Source organism: Dipodomys merriami, unplaced genomic scaffold (assembly GCF_024711535.1).
Source record: "Dipodomys merriami isolate MVZ:Mamm:240054 unplaced genomic scaffold, mDipMer1.0.p SCAF_1, whole genome shotgun sequence".
In the NCBI taxonomy this organism is placed as follows: Eukaryota; Metazoa; Chordata; class Mammalia; order Rodentia; family Heteromyidae; genus Dipodomys; species Dipodomys merriami.
The window spans coordinates 127,704,204-127,721,563 of record NW_027202270.1 but is presented as its reverse complement, the minus strand read 5'-3'; the positions used below and the strand labels follow the sequence as shown (position 1 = coordinate 127,721,563).

The following is a 17,360-nucleotide window of genomic DNA, read 5'->3' as shown; positions in this document are numbered from 1 at the left end:
GTTTTCTGGCAGTTTACTGGAGATAAGAGTTTCACAGACTTTCCTGCCTGGGCTGGTGTTGAACAGCAATCCTCAGATCTCAGCCTCCTGAGTAGCTAGGATTACAGGCGTAAGCCATCGGCGCCTGGCTTCCAACCATTTTTTAATGATTGGAAAATAAAAAGTAAAAAGAAAAATCATATTTCTTGACATGAGAAAACTATATAAAATTCAAATGAAAGTTTCTATAAATAAAGTTTCATTGGAACACAACCAGGCTCATTGTCTGTGACTGTTATTACTCTCAACCATGCAGTTGAGAAGTTGCAGAAGCATTTGTTATAGGAAGCCAAAAATATTTACTATCTGACCTCTTATAGAAAGAAGAAGCTTGCTGACTCCCAGTGTGGAGCATGTAAACTTTTTTGTCAGCATACAGAAAATAAAGATTCATGTTGTGTTTATTTGACATAGAGAAAACAAGAATCCATATTGTGGTTATTTGCATATTCATGAAGCAACCTTGGAAGGATACCCTGGAAAATTAATAACAGTGGTTACTTATGTGGGAAAGGCAAAGAATAGGAAGTAGAAGGGAAGATCAGCCAGTGCAGCGATTTAATGAACAGTTACTCTGTGCTGGATTTTGTGCCAATAACACAAGTCACATGCATCCCCTCACATAGGCCTCTCTGTAAGGTAAGAATAAGGTACTCACTATCCCCATTTCACAGTTGGAAAAACAGAATGTGTGGAGGTTCTAAACCTTGTTGTAGTACAAAACTCCTAAGTGCAGAAGTCAGGTTACTACACCAGGTTAACATCATCCTAAATCCACCCACTTGTGTTATTAGTTTAGTTTATTACCGTTTTACAGTTGAAGACACTGAGGCTTGAGGATATAACAGAACATCAGATTTGGGTCTTTTTTGGGGGAGGGGTGCTGGTGCTTGGGCTTGAACTCAGGGCCTCATGTTTATGCCTGACTTTTCAGGGCTGGAACTCAACCATTTGAGCCATGCTTCCCTATATGCATTTTGTTGGTAAATTGAAGAGTCTCACTGACTTTCTCTCTAGGCTGGCTTTGAACCTTGCTCCTCAGATCTCAACCTCCTTAGTAGCCAGGATTATGAGCCACCAGCACACAGCAGGTTTGGGCTTTTAGGGTGGAGGGCTGAAACACTGGGAGAAATATCTGTGCTGTATGGACTGGGTAAAGGGGAGTCCCTGGAGATTTCAAAGCAGGAAAATAACATGGTCCAAGAAGCAGTCTCTCCTCCTTCACTCATTCAAGAAGCATTTATGAATAAGTATAATATGCTAGGCACTCCAGCCCAAGAATAGCAAAACCCTCTTCCCATCTTCAGTCCAATTGATAGGGAGTAGGCAATAGAAAGAGAATAACAACACAAAGGAACTAGGGAATGGTTGGCACTGTATCTCGGTACATTTTGCTAAACATCATGCTTTGCCGTTGTCCTGGAGTAACAGCTCACTATGATTGAGGCTACTTCTTGGTATGGTCCCCAGCAATGACACCAATGGGAACTTTCCCAACTGCAGAGGTTAGCCAGAGGCCTCACTTACATCTCATATAGTTATGGTTTCATGCACGCACCTCCTTGCAAATCACCATCTTGGTTGGCTCTGAGGACGCCTTATTAGGTAAATCACTCCTTGTTCCCCAGTTCCTAGAAAAGCCCTCCCATTTCTTAGAAAACTCCACAATTATGGAAATATCTTTAGCATAATCACCATTAAAGCATATCCATAAAAGTGTCTAAGACTGATAGCTCAGAGCACTTGAATGCTTGGTTGAACTGTCTGCCCTCAGTCTCCTTTTGGGATGTACTGTTGCTTTATGATCACTTCTGCTTTAATAAAATCTGGCTTTTGCTTAAATACATCTACTCTGTTAAAGAGTCCTCTGTGAGTTGGCCCCTGAATTTTTTTCTTCGGTGAGACCAAGAACTTGCCATCTGTCTCTCCTGACACAATGGAAGCCACACAAAGGGACCAGAGCTCAGCAAAGGCCAGGGGCCCAGAAAGAGCCAATATTAGCACTGAGACACTTGTGGTCTCAGGCCTGCGAAGGATGGGACAGACTTTACTAAATGATAGCTATGCCGGAAGACTTAGCTGAAGCAGACAGAGTAGTGAGGGGTGGGAGGGTTGGAGCTTAGATAGAAAGCCTTAGCTGTGGTCTGGGCAAGCAGCGACCAAGGATGGATGCAAGGGATATTGAAGACCTAGAAAATTCCCAGGAATGGCTTAGACAAGAGGGTGGAGGGGGGATTCCAGGACCCCCAGTGAGAGATCCGAGAAGTGGATGGTGGGCTTGGTTTGGGATATAAGAGTATTCCATCTTATTCTATCTTAGGATAGAAACATCCAGGAGGCAAATCTCAGGGGAGAGAGTCCCAGGCTGGCCACTGTGGTGGGGGGCAGGGGGGAGAGGGGAAGAGGGGGGTAGGGGGGGAGTTGGTAGGTGCAGAGTTAAAGGGGAGGTCTGAGTTAAAGGGGAGGTCTGATGCCACTCAGGGAACCAAATGCAGACCCAGCCCAGACCAGGAGGCTCCTGCTAGGCTGAAGCTGGAACTCTACTAACACCTCCTGATTTAAGGGGAAAATTTTCTTAATAAACAGAATGGTCTCAGTTTTAAGTTTTACTCTTATAAATCTTTCTCCAACCTTTGGTGCCTGCTACCACTTGTCTGCTAGTGCATGATTAAACAAATGAACAAGCAATAAACTCTTATTAATGGAAAAATGTGGCAATAGCCCACCACATGTCACTCAACTGTTTGCTCTTTTCATGGGCACGTGCATACACCCGGAGCCAGGGTGGTATTTTTCCTTTTCTTTTACATAGGCAGACGATTGTCATAGTTTCTGCTAGTAAAATTGTACCCAGCTAATTCTAATCATGGAATTAACTGTATTGATGGTCCATGTATTCCTTATGACTTCCAGGTGCTCTGACCCCTACATAAGAAATAAAAGAGTGAAGAAAATATAAAGAAAGGTTGGAAGGACTGAGGACCAGGGAATTCTTAGGAGCAAATGAAGGAAGAGGCTGTGTGTGTAGTTGGGAGCTAGCAGCTAGAGAAGTAGAAAGGAACAGTAGACTCAGCAGAGAGAAGAGCCTAGACTTAAGAGGAGTTCCCAGTGCCTTCTGCTCCTAGCCAAAGCAGAGGCTACATCTCCCTGTGAGCTAGAGTCCCATCTTGCCACAGGCTAGCTTGTCCTGGTACCTCCTTAGTGGCACGGTCTCTGAGGACCTAGATACAAAGCAAGGCAAAGGGCTAGCTCAGCCCTGGCAGAGCACTGCCCCTTCTCTCCTCCTGGCAGGTCATTCAAGCCTCATGCCCAGGCTAGGCCAGGATCAAGTGGTCTTGGGTGCTACATCCCCAGGGACCGAAGACAGAACGATATCTGGGGACAGCATACTCCGCGGGCAGTGCCTGGTGGGAGTGAGTAGCTGTTCATTGCCTGGAACAGTGATGTGACATCATTTACGCTCCACTGTCCAGCTTGAAAGAGTGAGGGCCAGTCCTCTCCCAGGTGTCCCCCAGGTGTCTCAAATCACCCTTGTTGCTGTGCCTGTGTGTACCTATCCAATCTTTCAGCCTCACTGATTAGCTCAAGGTCCCCACTGAACCCCACCTGGGTGACTGTGAGTCACACTCTTTGTTTTGAGGCTTAGGCCATACCCAGATATAAGAGGACTGGACCCCTGTCCTTCTGGGGCTGCTCAGAGGACCCTAGAAGGGGCTATGGGAGGCCCCCTCCAGGATGGGGGAATTGCAAGGGAGGAGAACCTTGAGAGTCTCTCATGCCCAGAATGCACTCTGTCCTGCTTCCCAGTAGCAAGCAAAGAACATACCATCTGTTTCCCGGCAGGTAAATAAGTGACACAGGGAGGCTCTAGCTCTAGGGATCTTGCAGAATGTTGGGGAGCGGGACACCCAACCCCAGCCTGAGGCTTTGTCCTTACTTTACAAGCAGTCCTCGGCTGCCCAAGCGCCCAGACTCAGAAGAGCTTCATCCCTCTCCACCCTCCTGCTTCTGCCAGCTGCCAGTGCTTCCCACTATCAGCCTAAGCACCCCCACATGCTGTGTTATCTTTGTTCTCTCCTGGCTTGGCAAGGGAGCAGGGTAGAACAGTTAGTTCAAGTTGCCCAAGAATTGGACTCCTACCTGGAGCACATCAAGGGCAGAGATTCGAATAAACGCAGTCCCTGAGAGGCTATCTGGGGCCTAGGCAGTACCTTTCATTTTTTTGGCGGGGGGCGGGGGGGGGGGTCCGGTCGTGGGGCCTGAACTCTGGGCCTGGGCGCTGTCCCTCAGCTCTTCAGCTCTAAGGCTAGAGCTCTACCACTTGAGCCACAGTACCACTTCTGGCCTTTTCTTTTTGCTTATGTGGTGCTGAGGAATCGAACCCAGGGCCTCAGGCATGCAAGTGCTCTACCACTGAGCCACCTTCCCAGCCCCAGCACCTCTCATTTTTACCTAGTTCTCCCAAGTGTTAAATTCCTGGAGCAATAGCCTTGTCCCTCCCACAAGGAAGAAGAAACTTGGCAAGAGTTATTGCCTCATTCTGGGCTGAGCGGGATCAGACCCAGGGTGGGGAAGGGTCCTGGTCTTACCATTTGTATATCCTTCATGGAGACACCATAGCACTGAGCATCCAATAGTGACCACACTGAACTCCAAACTTTTTCATGACTTCCCTCAGCTCTCCCACTTCACTGGAGCCATTCCCCAGCCAGGCTGGGCCCCATTGTGCAGCCAGCCAGAGCTAGGAAGCAGTCTGAATCCTTTGGCTCCAAGTTTCTTGGGAAGGTTTTGTCAGTACGTGGGATTTCATAAATTCATCATTCAGTCACTACCAAGGTGCACTCAAGCATCATGGAACTGGCATCTCGCCTATCCACCAGGAGCTTACAATCCACCCAGGGGAGGTCTAGTACATCTGTTGCCTTTGCATGAATTAGAAAAGAGGCCCTCCGAGTGGCCAATGACAAAAGTTGCTTGACTTCCTTCAGGCTGATGCAAGCATTATGCCAAGGTGGGAGAACCAGAACACAAGCTAGATTTTAACCCCATTCAGCCCAACCAGCACGTTTGGTACAGGATGCCTCACACATATACTCACACACAGCAGCCTAGGGCCAAGGTCCTGCGTGAGAACCTTTAGGAACAATCAGAGAGGGAAAGCATGGAGACTGTAGGACTAAGAGCCTCATGGCCAACTAAGCTGTCCAGTCCACATGTTCCAGGCCCATCTTAGACAGTAGCATCCTTGGATATGGATAGCTAGAGAAGGCTTTGAAAAATTAGGAGATGTGAATGAGAAGACAGGGCAAGAAAATCATGAGCCCAAGGAGCAAACTCAAAACTGTGCTGCCCAGCAGGGTGCTGGTGGCTCATGCTTGTAATCCTAGCTACTCAGGAGGCTGAGATCTGAGGATCACGGTTCAAAGCCAGCCTGGGCAGGAAAGTCCATGAGATTCTTCAATTAACCATCAGAAAACCAGAAGTGGTGCTGTGGCTCAAGTGGTACAGCACTCTCTTTGAACTGAAGAGTTCAAGGACAAAGCCCAGACCCAGAGTTAAATCCCACAACCACCACCACCACCAACAACAACAAAACACACAAAAAACTGTGCTGACAGCTGAGTATCCAGGCACTGTTGGCTCATGCCCCTAATCCTAGTTGCACTTCAGAAGGCTGAGATTAAGGCTCAAGCTTCACAGCTAACCCATGCAAGAACGTCAGTGAGACCCTGATCTCTAACCACCAAAATGCCAGAATTGAGGCCTCAAGTACCAATATTAACACAAAACAAAACTATGCTGACAATGATGTGCAGGGGTTAATGAGGCTTGTCTGGTAAAAGGGAAAACAGGAGGAGACAGGATGATTATAGTAATAGCAAATAATGACATAGTTCAGTTAGGCACAGGTGGCTCACACCTGTAATCCTAGCTACTCAGGAGGCTGAGATCTGAGGATCTTGAAACCAAGCTCAGACAGGAAAGTCCATGAGACTCTTATCTCCAACTAACCATTAAAAAGCCAGTGAGTAACAGTGGCTCAAGTAGTAGCATGCTAGCCTTGAGAAAAAAACAACAACAACAGAAAACACACACCAAAAAACCACGCTGGGCTGGGGAGGTGGCTCAGTGGTACAGTGCTTGCCTTGCATGCATGAGGCCCTGGGTTCGATTCCTCAGCACCACATAAGCAGAAAAAGCCAGAAGTGGTGCTGTGGCTCAAGTGGTAGAGCCCTAGCCTTGAGCTGAAGAGCTAAGGGACAGTGCCCAGACCCAGAGTTCAGGACCCATGACTGACAAGAAAAACAACAACCACCACCAAAAAAACCCCCCCAAAATCCTCCAGAACAGCACTCAGGCCCTAGTTCAAGACTAGGGCACACTCCCACTCCTCCTCCACAGTTCTCATTATGTGCCAAGTACTATACTTAATACTTCAGATATCATCATTAAAATTAGGAAGTTGGAATTATTATTTCTATCCACTTTGTAGAGGAGATACAAGCCGCCTAAGGTCACACAGCTAATGACTAACAGAGCTAATAAGAATCAAACTCAGATACCAGAGACATGGAGCAGGAAAGTAATGGACTGGCTTACACGTCTCATGAATGCCACAAACCAGGGTTCTAAAGCTTGAGTCTGCTGGGCTCTGAAGCACAACCTGCTCTTATCACTGCAGCCAAATTGCTGACTTTTAGACTATTATCATAAGCTGCCATGGTGGAGCTGCCTGAATTATGAAATGGGTGAAACCTGGATGTGGCTGGAGAGCTGAAGCCATTCTAAAGGAATGAAAACACAGGGCCTGCCAGGTGCTGCTGGAGATTAGAGGAGGTGGGAAGAGAAAGAACTGTGGGGATTGAGAGTCATTTCCCATAAAGAATCTGACATATAAGCATATCACCAGCTCCAACTTGGTCATCACGTGCCCCTAACCAGAGCTTAGCAAGCCTGACTTAGTATACAATTTAGGACCCCAGTTCTCCCAAGTATTAAATGAAATGGAACTGGTAAGATTCTTGCTTACTCTATAAGGCCAGTCTATGGCTTCAGATGAGCTGTTCCTACTGCTGGGCCTGCCCAGACAAGCCCACAGCAAACCAAGGCGTGTGTGAGCCTAAGACAAGGATGCATCCCTCAGAGGCTTGGTCAATCCTGGCAGCCTGCAGCCAGCTTGCCCTTCTTGTGCTGCCAACTGTAACATCACAAACAAAAAAAAAATGTGTAGAAACTAGAACGTCAACCTGAGAGCTTTTCATTTTGGCAGTATACTACTCAAATTCCCTAATCTATTGCTATCAATGCATCGGGTAATTTACCTTTTGTTTCTGCTAGACTCTTGCATTTGTTACTTTACCCATGAGTATAATAACCCTATGCTACAGGAACCATCATTCCCTATTTTACAGATGAGAAACGAAAACACAGAGAGAGACTGTTCATCTTCCCAGTGGGGAAGGCAGCCGGCATCCCCACTCTGCCCGTTCAACTTTGGCTATGACCAGAAGGCTCACCAGGGCCTTCAAGTCTTCCCACAAATTCTCAAGAGTATCTACTGACTTGTTGCTGCTCTGTCTAAACAGCAGGCTCAGGTAACCCCAGCATTAGGGGACAAATAAAAGTGGATGACATTCGTAGAGGACCCAGAAGGCTCCAGGAACATTTCCATATATTAAGAACACTTCCTAAAAATTCTACAAAGTAATGATGATCCTCCTTCTCCTACAGGTTTGTTTTTTTTTTTAAACCTGAGGTGCCTAAGACTCAATGACTTGCTTTAGGGGGGCAGATTTAAGATTGAACGCAGGCTTCTTTGTAAAACATAAATATCTCATAGTTCCTACCTCCCATGCCTCAGCTTTTGGTAGGATCTCTATCCTAATGTAAGAATGTCAAAACCAAAACATGGAACCTTTTTTTTTTTCTGGTACTCAGGCTTGAACTCAGAGTCTGGGTGCTATCCCTGAGCTCTTTTGTGCTCAAGGCTAGTACTCTCTCCCACTTGAACCATGCTCCACTTCCAACCTTTAGTGGTTAACTGGAGATAAGAATCTCCCAGACTTGGGCTGGGAGGGTGGCTCAGAGTGCTTGCCTTGCATGCATGAGGTCCTGGGTTTGATTCCTCAGCACCACATAAGCAGAAAAAGCTAGAAGTGGCACTGTGGCTCAAGTAGGAGGGCGCTAGCCTTGAGCTGAAATGCTGAGGGACAGTGCCCAGACCCAGAGTTCAGGCCCCACAACCCACAAAACCAAGAATCTCACAGACTTTCTGCCTGAGTTGGCTTTGTATTGCCATCCTCAGAACTCAACCTCTTCAGTAGCTATGATTATACGTAAGAGCCACTGGTATCTGGTAGAACCCTTTTTTTCCCTACCAAGAAAAGGGCTCTAGCCATGGGTGACCTAGCTGAAGAAAGGCAAGGATACCATCTTATCCATAGTTCTAGGATACCACAAGAAGCTTTGATGTAACCCTCACCCTGCCAACCCATGTGGGTGGACAAATGAGGGCCAGGGTCTGAGGCCCCAGTAGGAAAATGCTGTGTGGGAGATCGGCTGGGAGTAGGAATGTAGTAGTTCCAGGATTTTGATTTGTAATCTTTGTTTTGCAAAGAACTGGGATTTTCCTCTTCAAAAAGTACTCAACTTCCTTGAATTATAGACTTTTCAAAAATATTTTTAAGGAGAAATAAGAAAAAAGAAGAAGAAAAAAAACAACCCTGCAGAATGCCTGTTCCAGCTACTCACTTCCACAGTGAATCACGGACACAAAACCACAGCTATGTGGCTAACAAAGGAACTATGTGTTTCCACATTTCATTATTGGAAATAATTTAGCAATCTTCACTATGTCATCTGCAGACAGATGCATGGCAGACAGACAAACAGACCTACCCTTCTGGGTCCTAAGCACAGCCAGTTTACAAGTCATCAGATGAAAGCATGTCATCCGTTTTCCTCTTCTAATCTATTTTTTGGAAATTATCCTGCAAAACTTAAAAATCTCCCTCTTGGCCACTTTCCAGAATGGGGTGTGTGGGTAATCTTAGTGATAGAGGAAAGTAAGGAAGAGGGCTGGTTTAGTGAGTTCCAGAAAAAGAACACATGTATATTTCAGACTGTCTGTCTCTGTCTCTTTCCTTCCTTCCCTTCCTTCTTTCCTTCCTTCCTTTTTTTTTGTACCAGGGTACTGTCTCTAACCTATTTTGCTCAAGGCTAGCACTCTACCACTTGAGCCAGAGCTCCACTCCTGGGTTTTTTGGTAGTAAATTGTTTCATGGACTTTCTTGCCTGGGCTGGCTTTGAACTATGATCCTTAGATCTCAGCATTTAGTTGTAGCTAGGACTACAGGTGTGAACCACTGGTGCCTGACTTAGACTCTTTTCTTTTTTTAAAAAAAATTACTGTTACCATAACATCCCTTGACTGCTGAAGCAATTTTTACAAGGCTTTTCTGACTAATTGACTAACCAATGGCAGATCTACACATTGAATAACTGGGAAAGCTATGGATGGAGTCCATAAATCAGAAACTTCCTCTATATCCCCTAGCAAAGGCTGCAATCTAATACAGATTTGAGATTTTTTTGAGCTCAAAGGAGATTTCCTGGGGCTTGAGAAATCTCCATCAGAACTCTGGAAGAATTTTCTCCCCACAGCTTTCTCCCCCAGGTCCTGTGTCATACATGCACCTACCCCAGTGGTGACATTGAGCTCACACCACTGAGCTGAGGGCTGTAAAATGTGGTCTGACTTGACAGACCTACTTGGGCATCTGAAAAGGAACTTTCAACATCTTCTATTTTCTTTTACTCCACTGTTCCCTAACCTATTCCATTCAGACAAAAATTCTGGAGGACTTAAGTAGGTCAAGTGCCATGAGTTCTCTATTTTTCAAGTCAGAGGCTGGAAGCTGCATACCTATATTCATAAACTACTGACGCTGAAGGTTCCTTAACTCCCCACACGTGGTTGTGAGGAGTGCTGCCCCAGACCCTCACCACTTTCTGGATTTTTCTGAAAAGACGCTGGATACCTTCCTGTCTGCTCCAATCCTGGGCAGTTTGGGAGCCCAACTGGTTGTTCCTGCAACTTGTCCCGTTCACCTGCAAAACATAGTGAGGTCTTGGGGCAAAATCTGGTTGCCATCGCTCTCCTCCTGGTGGAGTGGCGGGGAGGGGTGCAGTTTTGTCACAGGTGGGGGGGGGTCTTGACTGCTGCCAACTGTGCTGGAGATCCTCTTCCCGCCCTTGTGGGTGCCTGCCACCCCCTCTGGCCCACCCTGGGCCCTGGAAGGCTCCTTCACTCCCTGCCAATGGGGAAACCCAATGAGAAGTCTGAGGGCATGAGAGTAAATGGGAGATGCCCCCCTCCTGCTGCCTGTGTCAGGCACTCCTGGGGACGGCCCCGGACGTAGCCCTCACCTTCCCAGTGAAGGCAAAGGAAGTTAGGACTCCTCGGCTAAGTGGAAGATGGCGACCAGGCCCGGCTCCAACATGAAGAAGGGGAATGACTCAGCAAGATCCACAAGCCTTTCATGGGGGTGGTGACTCCGCAAGAGGCATATGGAGGTGAGGAGACCAATCACAAGACTCCTTACAGCACGTGTCCACACCTCAACCAATGGGACTAGGAACACACCCTAAGGGGGTGGAGACAAGGGACCCTATATATAGCAGGACCTGAGTGAGCGAGTAGACACCTAGCCCAGGAGTCTCTTCTAGTGTTCTCTCGTTGTTCCTTTCATTTTCAAATAAGCTGACGGTTGGCTTTCCTGCTCTTTAATTCTTTAACTGGTGGAAAAACGAAACCCAAACCCTAGTTGATCTCAAAGGGTCACAAGTAACCGCTGGCCTCTTGTTTCTTGTTTCTTTTTTTTGTCAGTTGTGGGGCCTGAACCCTGGGCCCAGCTCCTCAATTCAAGGCTAGTGCTCTACCACTTGAGTCATAGTGTAACTTCGGCTTTTTCTGCTTAGGTGGTGCTTAGGAATCAAACCCAGGGCCTCATGCATGCAAGGCAAGCACTCTACCACTGAGCCACCTTCCCAGCCCAGTCTCTTGTTTCTTTATACTAGAGGCTCAAGGACTTTCCCTATACATCTACCTTTGGGACCCTGGCCAGTCATTTTTGTTTTCCTCTCACCTGACTGTGCTTTTGGAAAAAAGCCTTTTATTAAATTGTCCCCACAGAGTGTGCCCTCTCTTTCCTGCCAGGAACTCTGATCCAGACCAGAAATACCATTAGTTACCAAGTGCTAAGCATTGAGTGTGTGACCCAGCACTTTCTCTACATTCTTTGCTTGTTTGGCCCTGGGCCCCTGGGCAGTCGGTATTAGCAGTCACAGCATTTTGTACTGACACTCAGGAAAGTGAAAAAAACCCACAATATCCGACCAACAGAATCAGATGAAATTGAAGTCTGTCTGACTCATGCCTCTGTTCTCATCCCCGGGTCTAAAGTTCCCAGTTAGGTGGAGCTGGTCAAGAGCTGGCTTCCTGATTAAGGTTCCACAGCATAGATTAAAACAACAACCACATCACACTTGAAAAACCCACAGTCCCTTAAGGGCCATAGCTCATGCCTGTACTCCTAGCTACTTAGGAGGATGAGATCTGAGGATTGTGGTTTGAAGCCAGCCTGGGCAGGAAAGTCCATGAAACTCGTATTTCCAATTAACCACTAAAAGAAGCCAGAAGTGGGGCTGTGGCTCAAATGGTAGAGCACTACCTTTTGCAAAACAGTTCATGGACTGCTCCCTGGCCTAAATTTCAAGCCCCAGGACAAGTATACACACATACACACACACACACACACACACACACACACACACACACACACACACACACACACACACACACACACACACCAGTTCTAAATTCTACTTTGCCATAACCTTCCCTAACCACTCACTCTAATGCCACACCAATGTTGTAGCTCTAATCTTTTTTTTTAACTAATAGCTTAGTGTCATTTTTTTGTTTTAGAAAATTATAGCTACTTCCTCTTTAACTATTGCTTCTTCCTATCTCTAACCACCAACCCACTGTTGAATCGAACATCACCCTAACCACAGCCCCAGTCCTTCCCAATCCTAACCCAAACATCCATTGCTGTAACCAGTCATCTAGACCCACCACTAAGGTGCCAGGTTAAATTTCTGCCTAACATGGAAGCCAGAGCTCCTCCTTACACCCACACTGAGATGCTTCCTGGCACCACCTTCTCCTACCCTTCCTCCAACCACCAGACTTCCATCCACAGGGCACCCAGCACTGCCTGCGCCAGGAACCAGCCTGTGCTCTCCTATACCAATGCCACAGGGCCTCCTTCCTGACAGCCTAGATCTCTAACATAATCAAGAGAACAGCCCACAGCAGCCCTGTGGCAGGCCTTGTCCCTAACTCTCCCCCCACCTGTGTATAGGGTTCTAAGAAGAGGACACAATTTACAAGATGCTAACCCAGGCCCTCCATGCTGGGTGTCTGCTCCTGCTGCCCTCTTCTCAGATACCCAGTTCTGACTGTGGGCTGTCAGCCTCCTGGGCCAACTCCCATTCTATCAGCTGGATGCTGGGTTTCTTGTACACTTCAACCTGGGTCAGGAGGCCTGCATCTCCCCTGTGTGACTATTGAGGCAATGGTCTACTGCAAGGTTGCTCAGCCTTCCTCAGATTTACGGAGACCATCTGTTTCTTGGGGGCAGAGTCCTCCACAGGAAGCCTGGGTTAAGCCTAGGGGGAAGGACCGAAGTAGCTCCCTCTGGAACCTTCCACCTTACTCTCCGCAACAGAAGGCTAAAGGTCAAGTGGCAGGAGATGGCAAGAGGCCATGGAAACTTCTAGGCCTGGACAATGCTGGGGTCCTGCTCTAAAGTAGGGAGTGCCCCAGCCTCTGCCCAGGCAGCCATCACAAGTAAGCATACAGTAGAAGCTTTAACAGTAGGTTCTACTTCATCCTCCCAGGACGCAGCACAAGCCAGGCTGGCCACCTCACCTTTCTGAGCCTATCCTCCTCAGCAGAACAGGAACATTGGGCCTGTAGCCTTTATGGGTTATGAGAAGCATGGAGATGATGTACATTCAGAGTCCACAGTGTATTCAGTGGGTTCCATTCTGGGCTGAGCGGGGCTCAGGGCACTGGAGATCATCAGCAAACAGATAAAACCCTTTTTCTCCTGGGCCTGGCCATTTACCAGGGTAAGAAAAAACCAGTAAATCAAAGAAATAAAATAGCTAGGACATTAAGATGTCTTAGAGAAAAAGAGCTAGATGGTAAAAGGGAGTATCTGGGGTGTGGTTTCAGATGCACATGGAGTATCCAGCCCACAGGGAAGGGAGAAAGCCAGCCATTTTAGATTATTTTGAGTTGGGTTGAATTGTTTCCTCCACAAAAGGCTATGTTGAAGTCCTAACTCTGGACCCATAAATGTGACCTTATTTGGAAATAGGTTTTATAGATATACTTAGGTCTAGAGGAGGCCATACTAGACTAAGGAAGACTCCAAATTCAACAACTTTCAGTCTTGAGAAGAATAGCTGACAGACACACACAAATAGGGAAGGGGGCAGTATGATGCCAGAACTGCAAACCAAGGTATGCCAAGGATGGCGAGGAACCACCTCATGTTAACAAAAGGCATGGGACAGATTCTCCTACAGAGCCTCCATCCCTACCATTACCTTGACTTTGGACATCTTAGTTTTCAGAACTATTTTAAGTCACCTACTGGTAGAACTTTGTTATGGAAGCCCTAGGAAATGATGTCAATGTTGGAGCAAAACAGAATATCAAGGGCAAAGGCCCTGAGGTAGGAGTATGTCTGGTAGGTTTAGGAAAAATCTATTGGTTAGTGCAGCAGAAGAAAGGTGAAGAGGGATAGCAAGTGGTGAGGGTTGATGTTGGAAATGCCAGAAAGGATTTGGGGGCCAAGGATCATGTAGGTTCACACTCAGCAAGCTCTCAATAAGAAAGAGCTATCAGCTCGGTGCCGGTGGCTCATGCCTGTAATCCTAGCTAAAAGAGACTGAGATCTGAAGGTCATGGTTCAGAGCCAGCCTGGGCAGGAAAGTCTGTGAAACTCTTAACTCCAATTAACCACCAGAAAACTGGAAGTGGCATTGTGGCCCAAGTGGTAGAGCACTTGCCTTGAGCTAAAGAACAATACCCAGATCCCAGAGTTCAAGCCCCATGGCCGACAAAAGAAGAAGAAGAAAGAGAAGAAGGAGAAGAAAGAGCTATCACACCTTGGACAGAAGGTCCCAGCAAGAGTTGGCAGCAGGGAGTGAGGATGGTTTACCACATGGATCTTCTTCTCTTGGTGTTACCCCTCTCTGATTCTGTTACACTAAATGGCTAAAAGGAAGTTCCATCCTAATGGAGATGGAATTAGGAAGATTGTCCTAGATGCTTCAAGTGGGCCCAATGGCATTGTAGGGCCCCTGAGGTGTAAAAGAAAAAGAGAGGAACTGAATGAGAGAGAAACCACGGAGGCAGAGCAGAGATTCATTCAGGAAAAGCACTCTTGCTGTTGTGACTTCATTGAAGATGGAGGGAAGTGGCCACAAACCAAGGATTGAGGTGGCTTCTAGATGCTAGGCAGGCATAGCCCTCAAGAGAGCCAGCCAGGAAACACGGACCTCAGGCATGCAACTGCAAGGAAGTTCAGTCTGCTGACATGAATAGGCAAGGGTGGGTTCCACCTTAGAGTCTCCAGAAACACGGCCGGTGGATGTCTTGAGTGTCACTGGCTGAGGCCAGATGTCTGACCTATAGAAATAAATGCTAATAAATGTGTGTTGCTCAAACCTGCTAGTATTACGGTAATTTGTTCTAGCAGCCATAGAGAAAGAATATAGTGGATGCATTCAGATGCAGCATGTGGAGAGAAAAGATCTAGAAGAGAGGAAGAGGCAGTGTAAAGAAAAGATGGAAGCCAGGTGCTGATGGCTCACGCCTGTAATCCTAGCTACTCAGGAGGCTGAGATGTGAGGAACACTGTCCAAAGTTAACCCAGGAAAGGAAATTCCATAAGACTCTTATCTCCAATTAAACTACCAAAAAGTGGAGCTGTAGCTCAAGTGGTAGAGTGCTAGCCTCAGGCAAAAGAAGCTCAAAGACAGCACCTAGGTCCTGAGTTCAGGCCCTAGGATCTGCACAAAAAAGGAAAAAGAAAAAAAGAAAAGGCTACTTCTGGTGCTCCACCACCAGGGGGCTGTAATGCCCTAGACACTCCCTACCGCTGAGCACCCCTGCTCAGCCATGTCCTCAAGGTCTCTGTTGCCTACTTCAGATAGACACAAGACTCAGGCTCTAGGGCCTCAGGTCTGGTAGAGGAGAAATCCTAATGTGAGTCACTCTCATCCTTGAACAGTAGCCCAAGCCACCTAAAGGACTATCACTGGTGTTACTACTGCATTGGCTAGTCACACCTCCCAGGGCCTGGGGCTGGGACTAGGGCTGGGGCTGACTTATCCCCAGAAGATGTCTGCATAAGGATACATGCACAGGCACACACACACAGCTTTCCTTTGTCAGTTTTTTGCTACTGCTTGCCATCCACCCAAGTCTTTGTGGCAGAAAGAAGCTGTCCTTTGATGGATAACAGGTATAGAACACTAACTTGGATCAGACACCATCCTGAGTGTGCGACTCACATCTTCTCATTTCATCCTTGCTGTGATTCTAGGTGGTGGAGGCTGTTGGCTCAGAGACATTGGGATGTATGCCTGATGAGTGGTAAATTCGGAACTGAAACCGGATTATCTGAATTTAAAGTCTAGGCTCTGACCCTAGGTAATGAAAATGTGGTCCATGGACCAGCAGTATTAGCATCACCTGGGTCTGTATTACAGAGGCTCAGAACTGCCCAATCAGACGCTGCATATTGACAAGTTCCCAGGAGACTCACATGGTGGTACATATGAACTAAATCAGTTTACCAGAGCCTAACAGATTCTTGTAGAGAACCATGATTCTTATAATCAACCCCATCACTCAAGACCTTGCCCAGGTGCTAGTTGTTTCTTCCCCAGTAGGAAAGAAGTCTGGGCCTGGGGCTTGGAGGGAGTCTCCACGGCCCCCTGCAGCCAGCCCAGGTTGCAGCTGGACAGTATCAATACACATCTGGCCTTTGTCAGCATCCTGCCTGCTGCCTGTCCCTCTGCTGGCTTCTCCCTCTCATCTGCCTCTGGGACATTATCTCGTGGCTTCTGCCCACTGTTCTTCAGAAGGAGCCTCTATCCATTACCAACCCCAGAATGCCTCACTTTCTTAGACATCTTCGCCTACAATGTCCTCTGCATCCTGTCACTCCTCTATCTGGACACACAGGGCCTGTCCAAGTTGCCATCAGGAGAGAGGCCAGCAGCTGCCTGGGAAACCTGGCCAGGATCACAGGAAATGTCTGACACCACCAGGCATTTGAGATTTGGCCTCTCGAAGCAAAACACAGCTGCATCGACAGTGGCCTACAGCAGGACAAGCTCGGACTTTCCCAGATTTCATGGCACAGAGGACTGAGGGCAGGGAGGGCTAGGGCTGGCCTGGAGGCTGCAGCTCATTAAGAAATCACAGTAGCCCCTGGCTAGGAAGCCTCTGAAAGTATAGGAGGATGTCCCGCTGTGGGCCAGAGACCTCACCCAGGACTTTGGCTGGCCAGTGCCTCTTACACATAGGATAATATCCCTGGGGGATTGACGGCACATACTCAGGCACATTTACATAGTCAGACACTCATTTACATATTCAATTTACATGGACTCAGTGCCTACAGTGTGCACTGCAGTGTTAGGTGCCAAGACACATTCATGAACTAGCAGAGCTGTCTTAACCCCTGGTCAGAGAGAGACTGAACAACCCAACCCAAGACAGAGTGAGAAATGGAAGGGAGGGAAGCGCAGAGTGCTTGCCTGGGCATCAGTAAAGACTAGCTTTCCGCCCTCTCAATGGCACTCAGGGGCAATGCCCACAGTTTCAGGTACAGATGAAATTCAATGCCAGGTGAGTCCCTTGTATTAGGCTAGCTCTGTGGTTGGCAGCAAGATTCAGAGACCAGAATTTTCTGCAAGCCAAGCACGGGACAAGCACGTGGAAGACACGGGACAGTAGCTGCCTTCCAGGGTATGGTCCCACACGATCCAGACACAAGTGCAGGGTTCAGGCCAGTAGAAAGTGCTGCAGGAAGGGCAGGATGTGGGAGCACACACCTCTAACCTCAGCTACTCAAAAGATGGAAGTAGGAGAATCTCCATCTGAGGGTGACCCTCGGCAACAGCACAAAACCCTATTTGGTAAAATAACTCTAGCAAAAAGAACAAGG

The 17,360-nt window shown here is 47.5% G+C and overlaps 1 protein-coding gene across 4 annotated transcripts in view; it reads right to left on the bottom strand.

Annotated features, from left to right (window-relative positions):
- Positions 1-17,360, bottom strand: part of Ltbp2 (latent transforming growth factor beta binding protein 2) — a 102,395-nt gene that overhangs the window by 62,632 nt on the left and 22,403 nt on the right. The window contains exons 1-2 of one of the 4 annotated variants that reach the window (XM_070030089.1): positions 10,468-10,539; positions 10,080-10,149 (exon numbers count right to left, since the gene is read on the bottom strand). The exons of the other annotated variants lie outside the window; for them this stretch is intronic. The gene's annotated coding sequence lies outside the window, so the exon portion shown is untranslated. Of the gene's footprint in view, positions 1-10,079; positions 10,150-10,467; positions 10,540-17,360 lie in introns of those variants that run through there. 4 annotated transcript variants of the gene reach the window in all.